The sequence below is a fragment of the Lepisma saccharinum genome, chromosome 2, assembly GCF_977018435.1.
Source record: "Lepisma saccharinum chromosome 2, izLepSacc3.1, whole genome shotgun sequence".
NCBI lineage: Eukaryota > Metazoa > Arthropoda > Insecta > Zygentoma > Lepismatidae > Lepisma > Lepisma saccharinum.
In genome coordinates this window covers 35,664,390-35,683,998 of record NC_139230.1, presented here as the reverse complement: position 1 = coordinate 35,683,998, position 19,609 = coordinate 35,664,390, and the positions used below count along the sequence as shown (strand labels likewise).

General features: G+C 37.2%; 1 protein-coding gene across 4 annotated transcripts in view; it reads right to left on the bottom strand.

Moving 5' to 3' along the window:
• LOC145983995 (recombining binding protein suppressor of hairless-like) overlaps positions 1-19,609 on the bottom strand; it is a 266,841-nt gene that overhangs the window by 213,675 nt on the left and 33,557 nt on the right. For all 4 annotated transcript variants that reach the window (XM_083117264.1, XM_083117266.1, XM_083117265.1 and 1 more), the window contains exon 4: positions 12,247-12,310. The gene's annotated coding sequence lies outside the window, so the exon portion shown is untranslated. The remainder of the gene's footprint in view (positions 1-12,246; positions 12,311-19,609) is intronic.

Genomic DNA, 19,609 nt, shown 5'->3' with positions numbered 1-19,609 from the left:
CAAATGTTAACTTCAAATTCGTGATTAGGAGGCCTCAATTAGTGAGTATGCGAAATATTACAAAAATCGGGGAGGGGTCCTGTATTGTAAATTCGCTCCTTCATTAATTGTGGAAGCACCGAGCAGAAAGATTTGGTAAGTAAATGTGTATATTTTATCTTCTGTTTTGCATGCTCATGAGGTGTTGTTTTTTTAGTCACTTTACTTGGCGTAGGGACACTTTGACTACGTCTGTAGGGACATTGCCGAAAAATGGTTAGCAACACTGTCGGCTACCAGACGTAGTCAGTGTACGTTCATGTTCACTTCTGTTTGCGTTTATCAGTACGCGTGTTGTTTATAATGTGTTATTGTACTGTGCTACTCATTGCCAGTGCTTTATTGTGTGTTAATTGTTATTCATTCATTACTTATGCCATTAAACAAATATGGTCTTGAACAGAGAGTTTTTATGTACGATAATTACGTGAAAACGAATTCTTGCAGAAAAGTGGTCAGGGAATTGCGAGAGACAGGATCTCTTGAACCTAAGAAACGTGTTGTATTGCTGTTGAAGGAGGTCATTTTCAACATCTCTTATAACACAGGAGGTTAGTGATCATCATTATTATTACTTTTAAATATCATTTTACGCTTTCGGTTTGCTTTATGCGCCGGGATGCTGTCTTCCCTTTCTGACAACTGACGATAAAGTAACGATGTCTAATCTAAGATTTTCTGTCAGAAATAAGGTGCCAGAAATATTTGTATTTGGGAGGACACCTTTTCCACACACACACAGCATCCTTGCGACAAGGTACGTGCTTATTTCAATTGTAATTGTGAAAAGTGGAAACATTACAAAACAAGCGGTTTCTGTTACGGACTTCCTGAACGCAATTTGCCGGGACCTGTTGCATGAAGAGTCCGCCGAACGGCCGCAACGCTGGCGGTGAACGACTGAAATAACCTCCCTGTATTTCTCGTTTCAAGCACTTTATCGAACTCGCGTAATCATATCCATTGTCGCAGGTTAGCATAGCTTTACCAATACCCGATGTGAAATACTATCTAACTAGGCAAACAAACGGAAGAGTAATTTTATAAACACATAAAGAAAAGCTTCCCGGTAGCTATGTAGCAGCTGTTGCCAGCTCGCAATAAATCGAATATGCTGAATTCCCAGTGCAGGAATGAACAAGTGCTTCGTATCCCAGATACCACACCGAGACGAGGCTATGAACAATTCAATACTCATCTCGTGCTAAGGATGTTTGTTCCGTTGTCAATCCCAGTTTCGAACCTAAAGGGTTTTGTATAATCCAGTTCCCACCCTGCAAAAATTTTGAAGTCCTTTCTGCTGATTCGGTATCTTGAGGTCTTATATTAACATAACATTTTGGGTAGCGAGATTCCTGTACACAACTTTTTTATTCGCCATATCCAAATAATATTTTTATACTTATCGTATATATTTGATCAACAAATGAAGAAACTATAAAGTTTTTGGTATCAAATTAAATAATTCATTACAACTCTATACGTGTTATTTCGGTTGCATGGAGTATATCCATTCGGTAAACAATTTACTTCCATGTGTTCTCGAACAACTGGGGGTATGAGGAAAGCAACAGACTATTGTATGTGTAAGTTCTTGTGGGTCACAGATTTTGGTGCCAGAACCATCTCTATCCGTGACGTGCCCCCAGTAGAAAAGTCTAAGGGCGTAGTGTACAGAGTGGCACTTCGTTACAATGCACTTCTGTGAGAAGTTACATTATAAATATCACACCTAAAATGAGTCCTAATGGTAAAAATTCATGAATTAAAAAGTTTGATTGTCTATCGTGTGGCAAGAAGAGACAAACTGGCTGACTAACTGAATCTTCATACTGGATTCAACCTGTAGACAATTTACACTCAATAAGTGAACGACAAACGGTGTATAAAAGTGTGTGTGATGAGGGTTTCTATATTTTTCTTATTGATGGCCATCTTCAAGGAAGTAAGTTAATTTGGAATTTAGGATGGGCCTTACAAGTCAAGTTGTCCAAACCACTCTGACTGAGCCAGTACGTCCCTGTCTTTTATCGCAGACATCGTCTTATGAAATGTTACTGGGTAGCCAATCGACAACCTGCACACATATTTAAAAAAGAGTAGTGAAGTTATTTGTGATTCCCGTTGACTTGTACGATAGTGCTAACACTGGTTGCTGATACATCTTCTAATTTCATCGGCAACTACCAACAAGAGCGGAACTTTGTGTTTAGTGCTCGCCTCAAAGATTGATATTGATCGATCGATTTGGTTTATTTTACTTCGCATTTCTGCCACTTCTAATCGCAAAGATGGGAATGAGTGATACAATTGATGAAGGGGCACTCACAAAGAACACCCAGGCTGGGATTTGAACCGGGACCCCTGGCGTCGTAGTGCGATGTGCTAACCACTCCGCCACGGAGGCCGACTAATCGACTCAAAGAATCTGCAGTTCGAATTGTTGTATCACTGTTGACCCACGTCATATTTCTTTTTTTAAAAAAACTAAGTCTTACATATAAGCGACACTATCTGTTAAACTTGATGGGATTATTAAAAAATTCAGGACATAGATGGCATTGCCGGGCCTCTACACCTCCCCCGTATTGAGGGTTTATTGCGGGCGGTCGCTACCCTACTGGGTCATGGAATCTATCTAGCGATTCCGATTCAGCAATGAGAACACACTGTGTCCAGATAATCCCCAATTTGAAGGCTGCAAAGTGGATGAGCACCATCCAGTTGGTAGCACGTGGGCCACCTGCAACACTGCAAATGATTGAAGCACATGCATGCGAATTTCTTGTGATCGTCGTTTCCTAGAAGAAAAATGCCAATGGCGTGGTTTGCCCCCCACGAGCTTTCAACATGCTTCTCGTGGACAGAAACTGTTTCTTCCACGCCTTTATGGTCTTGCATGGTGGAGGATCTTTTCCAAACACACGACGAAGGTTACGCTGCACTTGCTCAACTTTTAACGAGGAATACCATCACACGTTTTGCCCTCTCTCGAACAGACGCCATTTTGCTTTTTGCGACTGCGACATCGCCACCGCGCAATTACTGCGCTGCATGTGAAGCATCGGGGCAAAATGTCTCTCAGTTCCTCTTATTCGGCAAACGCGCAATGCGAGTTATATCCTGATTTGTGATATATGAATTATATTTCGGGAGGGATCCGAACCAAGTGTATAACAAATAATAATAATAATAATATAAAAGCTTAATTCATGCACTGATAAAATTAATAGGTCTATTCAAACCAATAATTATTGAAAGAGGTAAAATAATTAATATTGTTTCTGTTATCATTGCATGAATAGGTAAAAAGCAAAGAACAGAAATATAACAGCACGTATTCGTTATCTAGCTAACGTGTAGTTAAAATCTCTAAAATTTTTATAAAGGCAACTGTCCTAGTACGGAAATTAATGTAAAAAAAAAAAAATAATCGCATATTTATTGAATAACAAAAAGGATGTTATGTCCAGTTGACGTTACCTATTTAGCCCGTCCTAGTCGTAGGAGGGAGAAAAGTAGTCAACTTTGAATTATTTCAAATATCAGAGCATAATTTCGGCAAATAATTTCAAAACGATATCGTGGAATTAACCTTATACCGGCTTATCCTTCACATCTGAAAGAAAGAATCGGAAACCACGCATTAATTTGTCTGACAGGTTTAGTCAAATCACGATTAAAATATGGGTAAAAATTAGTGAACTATGATCATCTGTATTCCTCCCACAATGCTAACATAATCACAACGGATACACCACTTACTTCACGAGTTGAATACGAGATGGTAGCACTTACAACGTCGCAGGGAAGCAGTCAGCCTTGTGCAATCCTCCACAAATGAACGCAAACTGCAAGATGAACGTTTACTCCCACAGTCTTTTTGAACGACTTGTGTGTAATATTAAGTTTCATATGGAGCATTCGATGATGATGCATGACAGATGTGAGCATATAATGGCTCGCAAGACGCACGTGGCTCTTCGACATGCATATTGGGGAAATGTGTTGGCCGAGTTTTCCGGACCACAATGAATACAAAAGGAAAATTTTGAAATTACTTTGAAATAATTAAATTATAATCATTTACCGAGTATAACTGACAGCCCACTTAATTAAAACATAATTTAAGGACCACAGGAAGTAAATGAGCACTTCAAAATGTAAATGATGCATAACTTTAATAACAGAATTAAGTCAGGCAGAGCCGATGATTCATTGTGAAATATTCTCTACGGTACAAATACAATAGATTACGTCCAGTTCAATCTCCGAACTTCAATACAAATTTCCTCTTCAAAGAGTACAATAGTCCTGGATCCGCATATATCCCCGCCAAAATTTAGAGGTCCATAAAGTTTCTTTTGGGATTCGTGTGAGCTTGGGCAGATATCCTGATTTTGATTCGACCTTTTTCTTAGGCGCGTTTTCCAAAATGCTGGATTTGCACAATTAGAATAAATTATCATTTGATCCCGCTGGATCAATGGAGTCGACAAATCTGAAAATGCCACCCAATTGTGATTCGAAATGGTCCATCTGCCATTTTGGTAAATACTTCCTTTAATAAGTTTAACTTATATTTTGATCCAGCTGGCCAGAAAACTAGAATTCATAACCAAAGTATAGGCTTACATACAGGGTCCTTAACTTTGAAAAATACATCCAATTGTGGTTTCCAGAAGTTTATTCGCCATTACACGGTGATGTAACATGGTAGATCCACTTAAGAAGTTTGATACTTTTTTTATTTAGCTTCGCTTTTCTGCCACTTTTTGCTAATCGTGACTATGAGGATGAGTAATGATGTGATGAAGGGGCACTCACAAAGAACGCGCATGCCCAGGCAGGGATTCGAACCCGGGACCCCTGGCGTCATAGAGCGCTGTGCTAACCACTCCAAATAAATATCCGAATCTGGAATCAAAATCAACGTTCTCAAAGTCAATAAATCGAAACCAGAATAGATTATGCATATTGCATGTGGCAGAGGGAGCTAGGGTCAGATAGACCATTAGAGTTGAATGATGCAAGGGCCCGGTAACGATTGTCTGAGGTACAGGGTGTCCCATAATGATGGGACACATTTTATTTGTAATTTGCAGGGACATGAGTAATGTTTTTTTTTACCAGTATGTTTTTGAAAGTCAATGCATGGAAGTTTATTTAAAAGATAAAGATAGCGCGGCAATTGCTCCTGCCAGATACGCTTAGTCGAAAGACGTTTTGTGATACGCTCCTGGATAAGTGCAACGAGGACGAAACATTTTTTGAGCACCTCATCTCGTCGGATGAGGCTCATTTCCACTTATGCGGTTACGTTAATAAGCAGAACTGTAGGTTCTGGTGTAGAGAAAAAAAAACCGCAATGTGCACGAAATTGCAGACATTGCAGATGACATGCTCCACCGCACCATGCTGGCGATTGAAGACAGAGCCCAAGAATGTTCTCGTTTTAATGGTGGCTACCTGAAGGACGTAATTTTCAAAACGTAATGTAGTGTGCAAAACTCCTGTATTTCATGTATGTATTAACCACAGTTTGCAGTAAATCTTATTATTGCAACTCCAGATCTTTGTATTTAAAATGTGTCCTATCATTATGTATAATTCAGACTCAGTTTATCGCCACTTCTGCGAAACTAGAAAATAATGTTCAGGAGCAAATCGCCACTAAGATTGACCACTTGTCCAGATTTTTCGAAAAACTAATCCGAATTTGCTTCTCCGTTTGTTTGTTTTCTTTTTCTTTTCAGACAGAACAAAAAAAACTGGCAAAGTTGGCTTTTATCGTAGTTTCACACAATGACTGTATAAAAGTATTCTCATAAAATAACTTTACAGAAACAACGTAACTTCACAGTAGCCTATCAGGACATTGAATTTTATTATGACTTTGTTCATTTCATTTTTAAGTATTTCATACTTTAATTCTATTTTGGACGATTCTGACTTTGCACAAGGAAAAAAAAACTAAATGGCAGAAAAATAAAATTCTGGCAAAATGAAAATGAATAAAAATTTATGGAATTGCCAATTATTAGCAATTATATTCATACGAGGATCTGTCAATGAATTACTAAAATGTGCGTTACTGCATATTGTAATTTTAATTTTCGTTCTTCCTATTTATATGAAATCACTGATTATTTTATATTATTTATCTTCAAAAAATGTATTTAATTCCAAAAATGGGTACAACAATAATGTAGGTCTACAAAAATCTCCTTGATTAGCTTGTTATCATGTGATAGTTTTGTATAACATATTTTTTATATGTTATATTTTATGTTATTTGTAGCAACAAACATTGTTGTACAAAATAATGATGGAAATAACTATTTCACTTCCTCATGTATTTCTTGTTGGGAACCTATGCTGAATTTGTGCTATTATGAAACAATTAAACTGATACATAAAGAAATGATGATTTCATTCCAAGTTCTTTATATATTACACTTATCGGCTTTTGGCTTAGACAACTTGATCATCTTTTAACAATAATTGTTTCATATCCAATCTCACTATATAGAGCAGTGGTCTTCGATCTCCAGCCCGCGGGTAGCCCACTGGCTTTATTTTAGAGGCCCACTAATAGATGTGGCTATGTTATATAGCAGCACTCACTGAGTCATCATGATGGCTGTCATCCTTCGCAGTGAGTGAACTCGCATCTCTATTCGGTACCATATACGTCTGCGAACTGTTCATTTTCCAAAATGAAAAATGTAAAATCGAAGTTGAGGAATCCACTGACAGACACACACCTTGAAAACTGTCTACGAGCAGCACTATCCAACTTCAAGGCGAATATTGACATACTAGTGAAGAAAATACAATCACAGTCCTCTACTCTCATTGAAGGGGTAAATGACAATTCTTGTGTATGAATGGTTAACATGCTTCTTTTTACAAACAAAATAACACTTTAGTTTCATTATGCTTATTTATGTTGAAGTGCCTAAACTCAATTCAGAACTTGTCAATGTTCTTTGAAGTAGTTAATTAGCGATGGTGTGTGTTGTTTTATAAATAAAGAGTATATATAGTAAATGCATGTATCATGCACAACAGAAACAATTTATTTGTAAAGCTACCACTGCCTCTGTGAACGTGCCTGGAACAGTGCAACCCAACATTACCTTATAGAACAGAAACGACAGAGAGTGGCGTTAATTTTATTGCAATACTAGTGTTGCAGTAAATTTGAGGTTGGGAGAATGCACTTGCCAATTTTTATAACGTTCACCAATGCAGATTTATGTTTCACTTCTTCGTGATAGTATTCAATACTATATATATCCCGTTTTGTTGGATTCTTCTTGATATCTAAGAATAGTGCAATGTCATTGTAAATATATGTTAACTTGTGCGAAACCAGTAATACGTCAGGATGATGAAAGAAAACCTTCGTAAGTACTGCTACATTAAATAAGGTGAAGCGAGCCAGAAGAGTAATAAAATTCCAGCAGCATATTTGCAGTCTAAAGCTCTTCTTGTTTATGCATGCGATTTTTGTTGGATGTTGCAGCTCGAAGACATCCAACAAAAATCAATTCCATACGAGTGCCATGCATGCAATTCCTGTCGCATATTGTAGTGAGATACTTTGTCGGGTGGCGATATTAGACAAAAATCGTATGTATCAATGGAGCCTATTTGTTTCCATGTTCCTTCAGTTTGTCCAACAAAATGCCTTACTACGGCATCCACCTGCTCCCATCCCCTCTATCTGTTGACAGTTCTGTCCCTTTACTACTCCCATATGGACAAGAAAAAAATTATAATTCAATGCATTTTGCATGTAATATTTAGAGGCATAACACATTTTTCTGCCCCTCTGGAAATTTCTCTCTCAATTCCTGCCATTACTGGTTTCTGGCACCGTGGTTGTGCTGTGCATAAAAGGGGCCTAAAAGTTGAGGCCGAAACTTAGCTACAAGATGTCCTGTTCCCGTGCAGAGTTCCATAACAATAGATATAAAAAAGGTCAATCAAGACAAAATACCCTGACTTTTTTTGACACCTCAAATTCCCTGACTTTTCCCGGTTTTCCAGGTCTGTCGCCACCCTGTGGATAGCTCATTCATTCTCAAGAATAACACAGCCAATGACTCTCCATGGTTAACTATAAGTAAATCAGTATGGGGCATGCCCTATTCTAACACATATACATGATCGACAAGATTATCAAGTAGTTCTTGTGACAAAGCTGTCCACTCCTCCTTGAGAGTGCTTTGGAGCTCAGGAATAATTTCAAGTGAAGTTCTCTTCTCAGCAACATCCCTAAAGCATCCCATGCATATTCTATCATGTTGAGATCTGTGGAGTACACAGACCACTTCAAGGAGGTTGGACACAAACCTCTGCATGATGAAGACAAGTATTACCATCAATATAAATTAAATATGGGCCTACAGCTCCATGGAACAAGCAAGTGTGATGGAAGATGACTTCATTAACCCCTCCCCTGCGGTGATGTTGAAGGGAAGTGCATCAAAAAGAAATCATCTATATGTAGATGAAACTGCAAATTCGTTTCATCCTATATAATGTAAAAAAATAACTATAAAAAGACTTGCCGCAAAATGAAGCTAAGGAAAACAATCCATATATAGACTCTGCTGCAAATAAACATTCCATATTAGGTAAGGTAAAAGGTAAAGTTCCCCCTGTATACAGCACCATGCCATGAAGGCAAATTTAGAGAAGTGGGGGGGGTAAGGCCTTAGAAAACCCACCCCAGGAATCGAACCCGGGTCTCCCATGTGGCAATCAGACACCCTACCGACTAGACCATCACGGTTCTAATTCCATATTGCAAAAAAAATATTTTTCAGGAACTGACAAAGCATCAACAATGCATTGTTTGATTGCTAATAGCCCATACAGACTAATAATACCACGAAAAAGAGGTGTCTATAAAAATAAATTGCCACAATACAAGAACTGTTACTTTTGAAATACAGTCTATATATATACACTCTGCAAAAAAGGAGCACACTATATATAGCTCTGCTGCAATTATTGGGTTGTCACTGATCCTCATTCCAGTTACACCATCGCAAACAAATTTGTTTATGAGTAAATTTTAAAGGTGTACATGTGTGTAAAGCCCTTTCTCATTCAACCATCTTGGTACAGTTTGATGCAACATGCATGTCTTGCCCATTTGCACTAACGTCGATTTACTCGTGAGTAAGAGTAAACTCAGAGTTAACCCACGAATCAGCAGAATATATGTTGCACCAACGGAAACGACAGCTCAGTTGGGAGTAAAAGAAGGGTCAACCTTACCCTTTGAGACTGGTGAGTAAAAGTGGAGTTAACCCACACGCAGTGCAGTAATGGCTGCCACCTACAACCGGTAATGTACCACTTCAGAAGTTTGAAACTAAATAAATTTTAAATAGGAAATAATAGACTCAAAATATGTATGTAAAAAGCGAGAAATATATAGCAAGTTACTAAATATATGCACCTTGGTAGATGTTTACTGAGCACATTCTAATGAACAGAGTTTGTAAAATTGCACATGCAATACAAACATGAACATACACCTCAAAACCTGGCATCGAACATTACGCTAGTATTATAAACGATTGTCATATTTTTAAATTACAAGATGCATTTGATAATACAAATATTGAAAAATTATTACGCATAAAATAGTATGTGAAATCGATTCTTCAGTAGAAGAAGAAAAAAACATGAAAAATTAAAAATATTAACTGATGTAAACATTAGTTATAAAATGATCGTGAATGCTACATGAAGGTGAATGACTAGATGTATACATGGAAATCTACTACAAACATCACTGTAACACTACTTACTACAATTGCAAGCTGCATTAATATATCAAAATTTATTCACGTAAATATGTTTTTTCTCCATCTTTATTGCATGCTTGAAATTTTCTTGTGATCGTTGCTTGTCACTGTTTAGGATTCCAATGTACAGGTCCCGTTACTTCCATCCTTTCCTTGTTTCCTACCACAATATGTGTAAAACCCCGCCAACCACACCTTCTCGAAAGAGGTAACCAATCACACACTTCTATCTGTATGATGTTTAGGCACTTGCTTAGAGGCTAGCTACCCTCCTAGGATTAATCCAAAGTTTTGTGACTCGCTATGTTCTTCACACTTTCCACATCCCTGACCCATGGATCTTTTTACTTGTGAGTTAGTGCAATATTGGTGCAAACGGGTACCAGTCCTGGTGAACAGTTGATTTCTCAACTGATCAACAATACTCCAACAATTCCAATTTGCAGGTAACACCAAATAATGGTTTTCTGCTGCTGTTGTGCTTCACGAGTGACCTCCTCTATATGTCTAGACACATTTGAAGTTGCCCGTTACCTTGACCACAATCTTGACACTATACTGTCATCAAGTGCAAACACTGGTCGCAGTTTGCCCTCTTCCAATTTATCAACCCACTGGCAACTAGGATGTGTCATTCAGGAGCAGGGTAGGTAAGATACAAGCTTTGACCTCTCAGTGGATGATGTATTTGTGTGACATACAGTCGCAATAGCTTTTAATCTGGAAAAGCCACTTCTATTTTTAAGTTCTTGACACCAGTGTATAAAAAGGGACAAGTTCCATAACAAACACAAAGCGCTGACTGATTCCTACTTATATAACAAATACTATGTAGAGAGTCAAGTCCATTTCTCAAAATACAAACCTGCCAACATGATAAAAATCTTTGATTACTCAGACTGTAGTAGATCATCATCATCATACAGAAAGACGAAAAACTACAATACAGGCAGGAAAATAACATTGCAGATGACTGTTCTGTCATCAGATCTCATTGTCCAACAATTTATATTGTAGTCTCCTGCATGCAAATGCATGGCAGAAAGGTTGATGCTGGCTTGTACCCACATCATTTGAAGGGCTCGGGTGTAAAACATGGTAAGTGACATTTTGGTTATTTCTGAGTTACAAAGTAAAATTTGCCATCCTCCAATTTTCGAGTAAAATTGCCATGTCATACAATTTGCATTGGACTCAGTAAAGCCTTCTGAAATTGGTAAACACAACACGTAAACAATTTATCTACAGTATAGCTTCTAATAACATTTTTTTCTTAATGAACTCAGAAATGACTAAAATGTCACTTACCATGTTTTACACCTGAGCCCTTCATTTAATTCTGTGTATGATCATGGATGGATGGTTGAAATTAGAAATATAACTACGAGAATAGGAATCTAGCATATTCAGTTACAGAATGCTATAAAAACATCCTATAGACATGGCTAACTCTGTGCTGTTGCAATTGGTGAAGGAAAAACTTACGACTTTTCAATCACAGTTATACTGTTATTGCAACTTGTCAGTCCAAGTTACTTCTAGCTACATTTTATGCGATCACACATTCTGTAGCAAGAAGAAGTGCATATGAGTTCTACGATTGCAATTTTTTCACACATTGTGTAGAACAAGCGCAGTGGCCTCCACAAGAAGAGTGGGTCGGCAGGGAGTTATGTTTCTCCCACTGTGCAATATGTCTTAAATGTGAAACACTGGCAGCAAAATGTAAATTGAGGAGGAGGCAAGAATATTGCTTGTGAGGACAGCAACATTTATTGTACCTAAACATCAAATGAAAAATGCATATTAGTGGGATGACTGGTTGTCTGTGAAGTATCTGCCCCCTGGTTTTGTCACTGTGTTCTTATGTAATCTTCATCTGAATTACACATGACTTAAAGTGAATAGTTTATTATCAGGACAAACATCTACTGGAAATAGTGATTTCTGGGACTGTAAGTGCTTCCTTTGATTAGATGCTATTTCTGATGTATGTGATGAAAGATATTCTTATGTTTTTCACTGTATCTGTTGGTAGCAGTCAAAATGCACCTACAGATAAAAAATATATGTTGTATCATCAGAATAAATACATCATCTGTAAATCATAATTTACTTTTTAAAAATATATATCCAAATGTTATGAATTAAGAGCCAAAATTCAGAATAATGTTCTCACTTATTCTTATAAGGATGGTCGATGGTTTTACATGACTCTGCAAATTGTCTCTGGCAAAGCCAATACAAGTAATTTATATTTGCATTGAATTTTAAAATAAATAATCTGTAGTGACATATCAGATCTTGTGGTCTTATCGTGGAAACAAATACAATTTTCTCAATAAAAAACTACAATAGACTGTAAAACACTTACCTTGCAGCTCCCCTAGTGGAATAGTTAGAAGTCTCCTTGTGTTATCTGGTCCCAAAAGTCATTCCTGTTAATATAGAATGAATAGAATTACTATTTCAATAAAAACCTATAAAATGTTCAACAGCATAATACAATTTAATTAGTTCAGTTCTATTCATTGTTCTTAAGCTCATGCATATACCTGTGTGTATAAAAATGGTTCTTTGCTACAAATACTGTAATCACTCAAGCACAGGGGTTTCCAACTGGCAGCACGCGATGCCTTTTTTTGCGGCCCGCGAAGGCAGTTTGCAAAATACATTAATTTTATGTATTTTTATTAAAATACGTTCTATTTTTACTGAATGAATGGAAGCTCTGTGAAAAAAGACAAATATCACAGGTAGAATTGACTCTGCAGTCAATAATGATGATCAGAAGTATCTAAAGTGACATAACTTTCTCTTCACACCATGCATTCTACCCCTTCGCTATGCGGAATAAACTCTCCCGCTTCAGCGAAGGCTTCACTCTTTGTGTTTAGAAACAAACTGCAGAGCAGCGCTATACAGATCTGTTTTACTACGCACGAACTACAAAGAGATTTCCAGTGTTCCAACTCGGATCGTACTGTGATTGATTGTTAAAGTTTGTGCAAATATCGAAATGAGCAATATCTCTAAAAAACATAAGATTCAAAATGACAATAGAACTTATCAAGAACGTTGGGAAAAATACTACCTCGTTACAAACAACAATGGCAAGAAAAAGGGCCAGATTTTTCAAATACCTTTCAAAGTTTTGAGCAAAGAATGACATCGATGTTCGGTAGCACATACACGTGTGAAAGTGTTTTTTCTTCAATGAAGTTCATTAAGAACCGCTACAGAAGCCGACTGGCAGATGCTTCACTGCTTCACCTTCTGAGACCTTCAAAAACAGAAATTGAGGTGGACATTCCAACTTTAATAAAAGAAGCAGATCAGCCTCAGTTTTTACACTTACTATGAAGGATTCTTATTTGTATGGTGTGTTTTTCACTTCTTTCAATTCATCTATAAGTATTGTTGTTTTTTTTTAAATAAATTGTAATGATACAATTTTGATGTGTGATTCCATTGTTTCTATTGCCTCATTTTAGAAATTTAGGTCATGCGAAAGTACTACATTTTCAGTTCAGTACTTACAATTTTTGTAATTTTTAATCCCCCCCCTACAGCCTGCCAATCAACTGCTGGATATAATTTTGGCCCTCGGACCTTTTGAAGTTGGAAACCACTGCTCAAGCATACTGTGAGTAACCTTATTCCTCCCCTATGGTATTCAGGAAAAATATTTTAACTTATATTCTTAAGACCCCTTTCTTTCACTTGCAAGTAATTTCTACACAAAATAAAAATATGTTTTCACTATTTTACCATCAAATTTACATAATAAATACTACAGTTCATAATAATAGTTTTTCACAATTATCTACAGTCGTGTGCACTTCTGTGTTATAACAATCCTATTCAGAATCAATAGGATCATTACAATGTGGATGTATGCACATAACTGTACATTACAGATATAAAAGAAAATACAACCCCACTGATGCACAGAGATAAGGTTTCAAATCAACCTCAGGCACAAATGAAGACTGTGTGATCAGCACTACCAATACTGATAACCTACATTCTACTGATAAAATATAGAACTGCAAAAGCTCCTTGAAGAACACATACCACATAACCACTTTTTATAGATGCAAAATAATATAGTTATTTTAAATGGTTTTTATTTTATTTTTCTTGAAACGTTTCATCTTGTATTCCCAGGACTTTGGAGTGACTAGTCATGTAAGGTTGTGTGTTGTGTGTTTATCTTGGCTTGAGAAAGTTCTGGGAAACCAGGACGAAATGCCGCAAGAAAAATAAAATAAAAACCTCTTTAAAAAAAAGTATATTATTTTGCACAAATGGTTAAGCAACCTTCTTAATGAATGTATGGAACTAGGTGGCTGCAATGGGTTTTGCTTTTTGGAAAAAACCTGTAAATTTAGACATTTACCTTACAAACTGGCAAACTGGCAGCCTAAATTATAGGCTATTTATAGATATATCTGATTAGTAAAATTATAGGTAATTTTACCTATACATTGATATGTCTATATCAGCTTACCCATAGGGTGCAAATGAATATGTTATTTTGAGTTCATTTTGTTTGTTTCAAGTCCACTTTATGCACAGAAAGACTAATTGGGACTGGACCTACAATTTGAATGAATATGTATAAATCGACCACAAGAAAAAAACCTTGGACGAAAAGTCCCCACACAGCTTTCCCTTTTTCCCTTCAGCTCAGGCCATAAGGAAGCAAGGTCCACTCTCCCCTACCCCTCCTAAAGGGAGTACGGTGCACAGGAGTTGTGGGTCTGTGCAGGTTGTTTTGCTTGTGGTTCCACTATATATACATATATGTATAGTATATGTATATATATACACACACACACATATATTTGAAAATTTCTATATTCCAGAGCTTGGCTGTATGTTCATCATACTGCAGTGTAACCTGGCAATGGGAGAATATAGCAACAGGTGTTAAATTGATTGATTTGATTGACTGACTTGGTATACTTTACTTCACTTTTCTACAGCTTTTGACTAATCACGAAGATGAGTATGAGTGATGATATGATGAAATTGATGAAGGAACACTCACAAAGAACACCCATGCCCAGGCTGGAATTCAAACCAGGGACACCTGGCATTGTAGCATGATGTGCTAACCAACAGGTGTTACACAAAAAGGTACTTTCACCAATGTTCGACTGTTTGCTGGGTGATATATAAAATGTTGTTAATATGTGGCTGGGATCAGAGGGGTGGGTACAAGTTGGGATGGTTACTGGATGGCTAGGTTCAGTGCAGTAACTATCGTAGTATGCATAACTGATATGCAGAATCTTTCCCAGCATTTCCAAAAGCATGTGTTGGTTGACAGGGGTAGTTTATGGACAATGGCTACCTTGGAAACAGTCGCTGAAACTAGATATAACCGTTGCTGTGGGTCACAAAGGTGAAATCAGAGTTTTGTGTGGATGAGTGGTGATTGTTGATTTTAAGTTTCGTCCAGGTAAAACCCACCACAGATCTGGCAGATGAGAATGTATATCAGGTTTGAAAAGTGGCTAGTGTTTTGAGAGTAGAGGGTGAAGTTGCTCTCAGCCATGTGAAGATGAAGGGTGGAAGAAGTGATGAAAATCATGCAGATCTTGCACTAATGAGCAGGAGGGAGTGGAGTGTGGGTGGGCATATTTTGGACCAAGATATCACTGAGGTTGGGTGGGTGATGGAAAACAACTCTAGGTCTATACAGAAAGTCATTCCCAAAGGCAGGGCACTTTGGAGAATGGGGAGGAGGGAATGATGGGTGTGTGTGATTTTTGCGAGATCTGGGTGATAGTGGGTTACTAACATGGGAGGGTTGGTGTAAGGTGTGGGATGAATGGGAAGCAACTCTGATCATTTTTGTGTGTTTACAAGGAATGAGGGGTAGGCATGGTTGACTTAGTGTAGACATTGGTTGTAGTTGTGCTGGAATGTGGTGGAGGAGCTGAAGTGTTGTCCTCTGAGGGCCAGAGAGAATGGGATGCCTTTTTTGGTGTGGCAGGGATGGGCACTGGAAAAATTTAGGTATTGGAGGCGTTTGGCAGGTTTTATGTGGATGGAGATTACCAGTGACTTGGCTGGTGGAATAGGGCCAGGTGAATCTGAGAGTGCTGAACTGATTGAGTTGGTTCAGGAGGGTGGATATGGAAATAGGGAAATGTGTCCAAAGCACGAAGATGTCATCTATGAATCTGAGGCAAGGGAGTGGTGTGGTGTGGTGTGGTGTGGTGTGGTGTGGTGTGGTGTGGTGTGGTTATATTAGTTCCTGGACTCCAAACTCCTGAAACCACTCCTCTGGCTCAGATTCAAAGATGACATCTTCATGCTTTGGACACACGGGATATCATATCAGAAAGATGTGAAGCAAAAATTGGTTATTTAACTACTCTGCAGTGTGATATAAGGATTTATGTGTTTTAATGCAAAGCATTCGTTTTCAGTTAATTGTTTATAACATTGCACTGTTAAAAAATTGACCTGGATTAATAGTTATCTTCAGCAAATTGAAAGTTGCAGAAAATAAGCTATTATATTCTGCTTTTGTATAAAAGAAAATTAAATGAGATGACTGTGTTTAGCTTACCAGTGTTTATGGTATGACTGGTATATTTCAAATAGAAAAGTATGTGACTGTGTATGTCAAGGGTCCAGTATTGTATTTGATACTAAGGAACATTATATGATGTGGAGAGCCTGACTGTATCATGATGAAAATTTGCAATGAAACATCAGATTTTTCGAGGAAATATCCATACTTCAGGTTGATTTACCAGATTGAAGGCATTTGCTTAATACACTACATTAGCCACAGCTTTTGAAACGTACTCCTATGTCCTACTGTACTAAATGTCCAGAAAGTAAATCAGGGTGGCTACTCTAAAACCGTGATAAAATTCAAGTATAATTCCCAGTTTTCAAGGCGAACTTTAAAAAAATTCACGGTAAATCATTGAAGGGTACAAGCAAGAGTTTCCTTTATTTCAACTTTACTTCATATTACCCCCCCCCCCCCACAACACACACATAAATATATATCACAACACAAATTGTTGGTGTGGTTCCCATGTGCCCAAAGGTTATAATTCAATTTAACTGTAAGTGACCAAAGTTCAAATCCTGAGGTTGGTGATTTCAGGTGGGAATATTCAGAAAATGTTCCTGCAGATGAGGTTCTGGGACTCACCCAGCCTCTCATTAATGGGTATCTGGGGCATAGTGCTGATCACAACACCTCCAGTATAACCGAGATCGAGAATGTATGGAGCTTCATCCTCCACACCTTCTGTATTCCTGAATGGCATGGTGCAATGTACAGAGGAAAACTTTACCTTTAAAATATTTCTTATGTTTCAAAAAAAAATAATAAGGGCAAAAACACTAGAAAACACAATATAGATAAATGGTGTTGTATTTCTAAAATATATGTCATTCAATAAACACAATTCAGAATATGTTTTTAAGTTTGATTAATTTTACGGAATTTATGGACAAAAAATTGACGTTCATCCAGGATTTAATATAGACCCTATTGCATGCTAGTTGCATGCTCAACAACATGAAATAAACCCACATACTTCACCGCACTAGTTCCATTAAAGTGGGTAGCTTATTCTTTATTTAACGTTCATGCTTTAAAGTTGGTCCTAGCCAGAAAGATCACTGACAAATAATTTCAAAATTTCATAGTTCGAGTCCTGGTAGAAAAATTTTCTCTGAAAATTTCTAGTTAAACATATTGTTTTGCATAAAACAAGATTTCTTGTGGGAGGAAGCTTAGATAAGAAGAGTACAATTTTTTTCATAAATCACATCAAGCAGGTTTCGTAAATTACTTTCCAGAACGGTCACAGATTATAGCAAACGAGAAAATTTTATAATATTTATAGTTCTGGAAAGTAATACTAGACGTTACGTTTAGTTTATGTTTTTAATAAAATAAATTACTGCCTTGGTCAGCATATTCAGTTTTTCATAGACTTGCTGTTTCTATCCTAAAGAAATATAAATGATGCACAGTAATGGTCCATCTGTGACATTGTACTCGTACATAATACATACACTCGTCAGGAATCAATAAGCGGTTAAATTGTGAAAATTGCAAGTGACATAAACAAATACTGTCTGTGCAAATTTTAAAGATTTTTCTGTTCGATATCTTTTCTGTTGTTGACATTCATCTTTTTTACAATCCTATTTTTACAGCATTCATGTTCTGACAACTTCCGAGTTTAAGATTAAATTAAACTTGCAATTTGCATGCATGTTACGTATTTAAATAGGAGAATAATTACACATCAAAAATGTGGGGACACTAGGTTCGCGCTGCCACTACAATACCTTTCATTGACCCAGCTCATTACGGGTAAAATCATTGCATTGAACTTTTGAAAGGCAAGTGTCAACAATGTATTTAGTCAGTTAAACTACATTTTGTCAACGATACTTTAATCACATTTAATATACAGACCTAGTTTATAGAATGAAATGTTCTACTCAACCCTGATTTAGAAACGTAATTCCATAGTGTCCATTTATTTGCAAACCGATCCAAAAACGTTCCTCCTCCCGTTCATGTTTGATACGAAAGTATTTGCTACTTTGTCCAGGTCAACAATATCAAGCATGTTCTAGTGAACATAGCACAACGCCTCTTCTGTGTCACTTTCTGTGCAATTTTTCACATCTAAAGAGCAAAATTCCCGCAGAATTCATGCATAATTCCCGGAGCCAATAATTCATGCAGAATTCCTGGTGAGTAGCCACTCTGTAAATGTGCAATGACTGTGACCAATTCTGGAACTAATGCTCAGAAATAAGAAATTGTTTGGAACATGTAAAAACAACACTTCACATTTGTGACATGAGATGTGCCACATTAGAGTAGACAAGTGAGAATAAGTTCCCACGGAAGTCTAGTTTTGAGTTGCAGACCTAAGTCTATTCCAGCTTGTAAAATAAACTAGTGACAAGCAGGAGGTAGATTAATAAAGTTTGCATGAGTGCTAACAACTCTTAAGATGAATTTCAAGTGAGCTTCCTCAATTAAGAAAGTGAGGAAGTGATAAGAAGCTGGAATAGTTACCTGAAGATCACAAGTTCAAATATTTTGTAGAACAGACTACTTTTTTCCACATTCTTTTTTCTCTTGGGATGATGAGTCTCATACGTAATAATGCAAACTGACACAGGTGAATGTACATGATAATAGAAGCAAAAAAGTCTCAGTTCTGCAAACGAGCCATTTTCGAGATAATCGCGAATGTGTGATTACAAAACTGCCACTGACTTCATTGTTTGTAAACGTCGTCCTATTTGGTAAAATGCTAATAATGTGTGCGAATGTGTGGTTGCAAGCTGTCATTGATTGCATTTTGCTTTACTCCTTGTGCGGTCCGAGGTTTGCTTGTTTACAAAACAGAACATTTCCGAGAGGTGGTGTTGTAATCAAACAGAACATTTCCGAGAGGTGGCATTGCAATTACTGTAAACAGAACATTTCCGAGAGGTAACGTTGTATGGATCCAATCAGTACACAGTCTAATCATACTTTGGGAGTCACGTCAGTTGTGCTGTACTGCATAGTGAAAATGGTACCATACAGCAACGAAGACTATGAAAACTTTGAACACCTCCTTTAACAGGTACGAGTGTACAGTAATTGTAATGTTGTAACGGTCGGATTGACCATTACTGGTTTTGGTATATTGTAATAATTAATTGCTGGCCAGCTA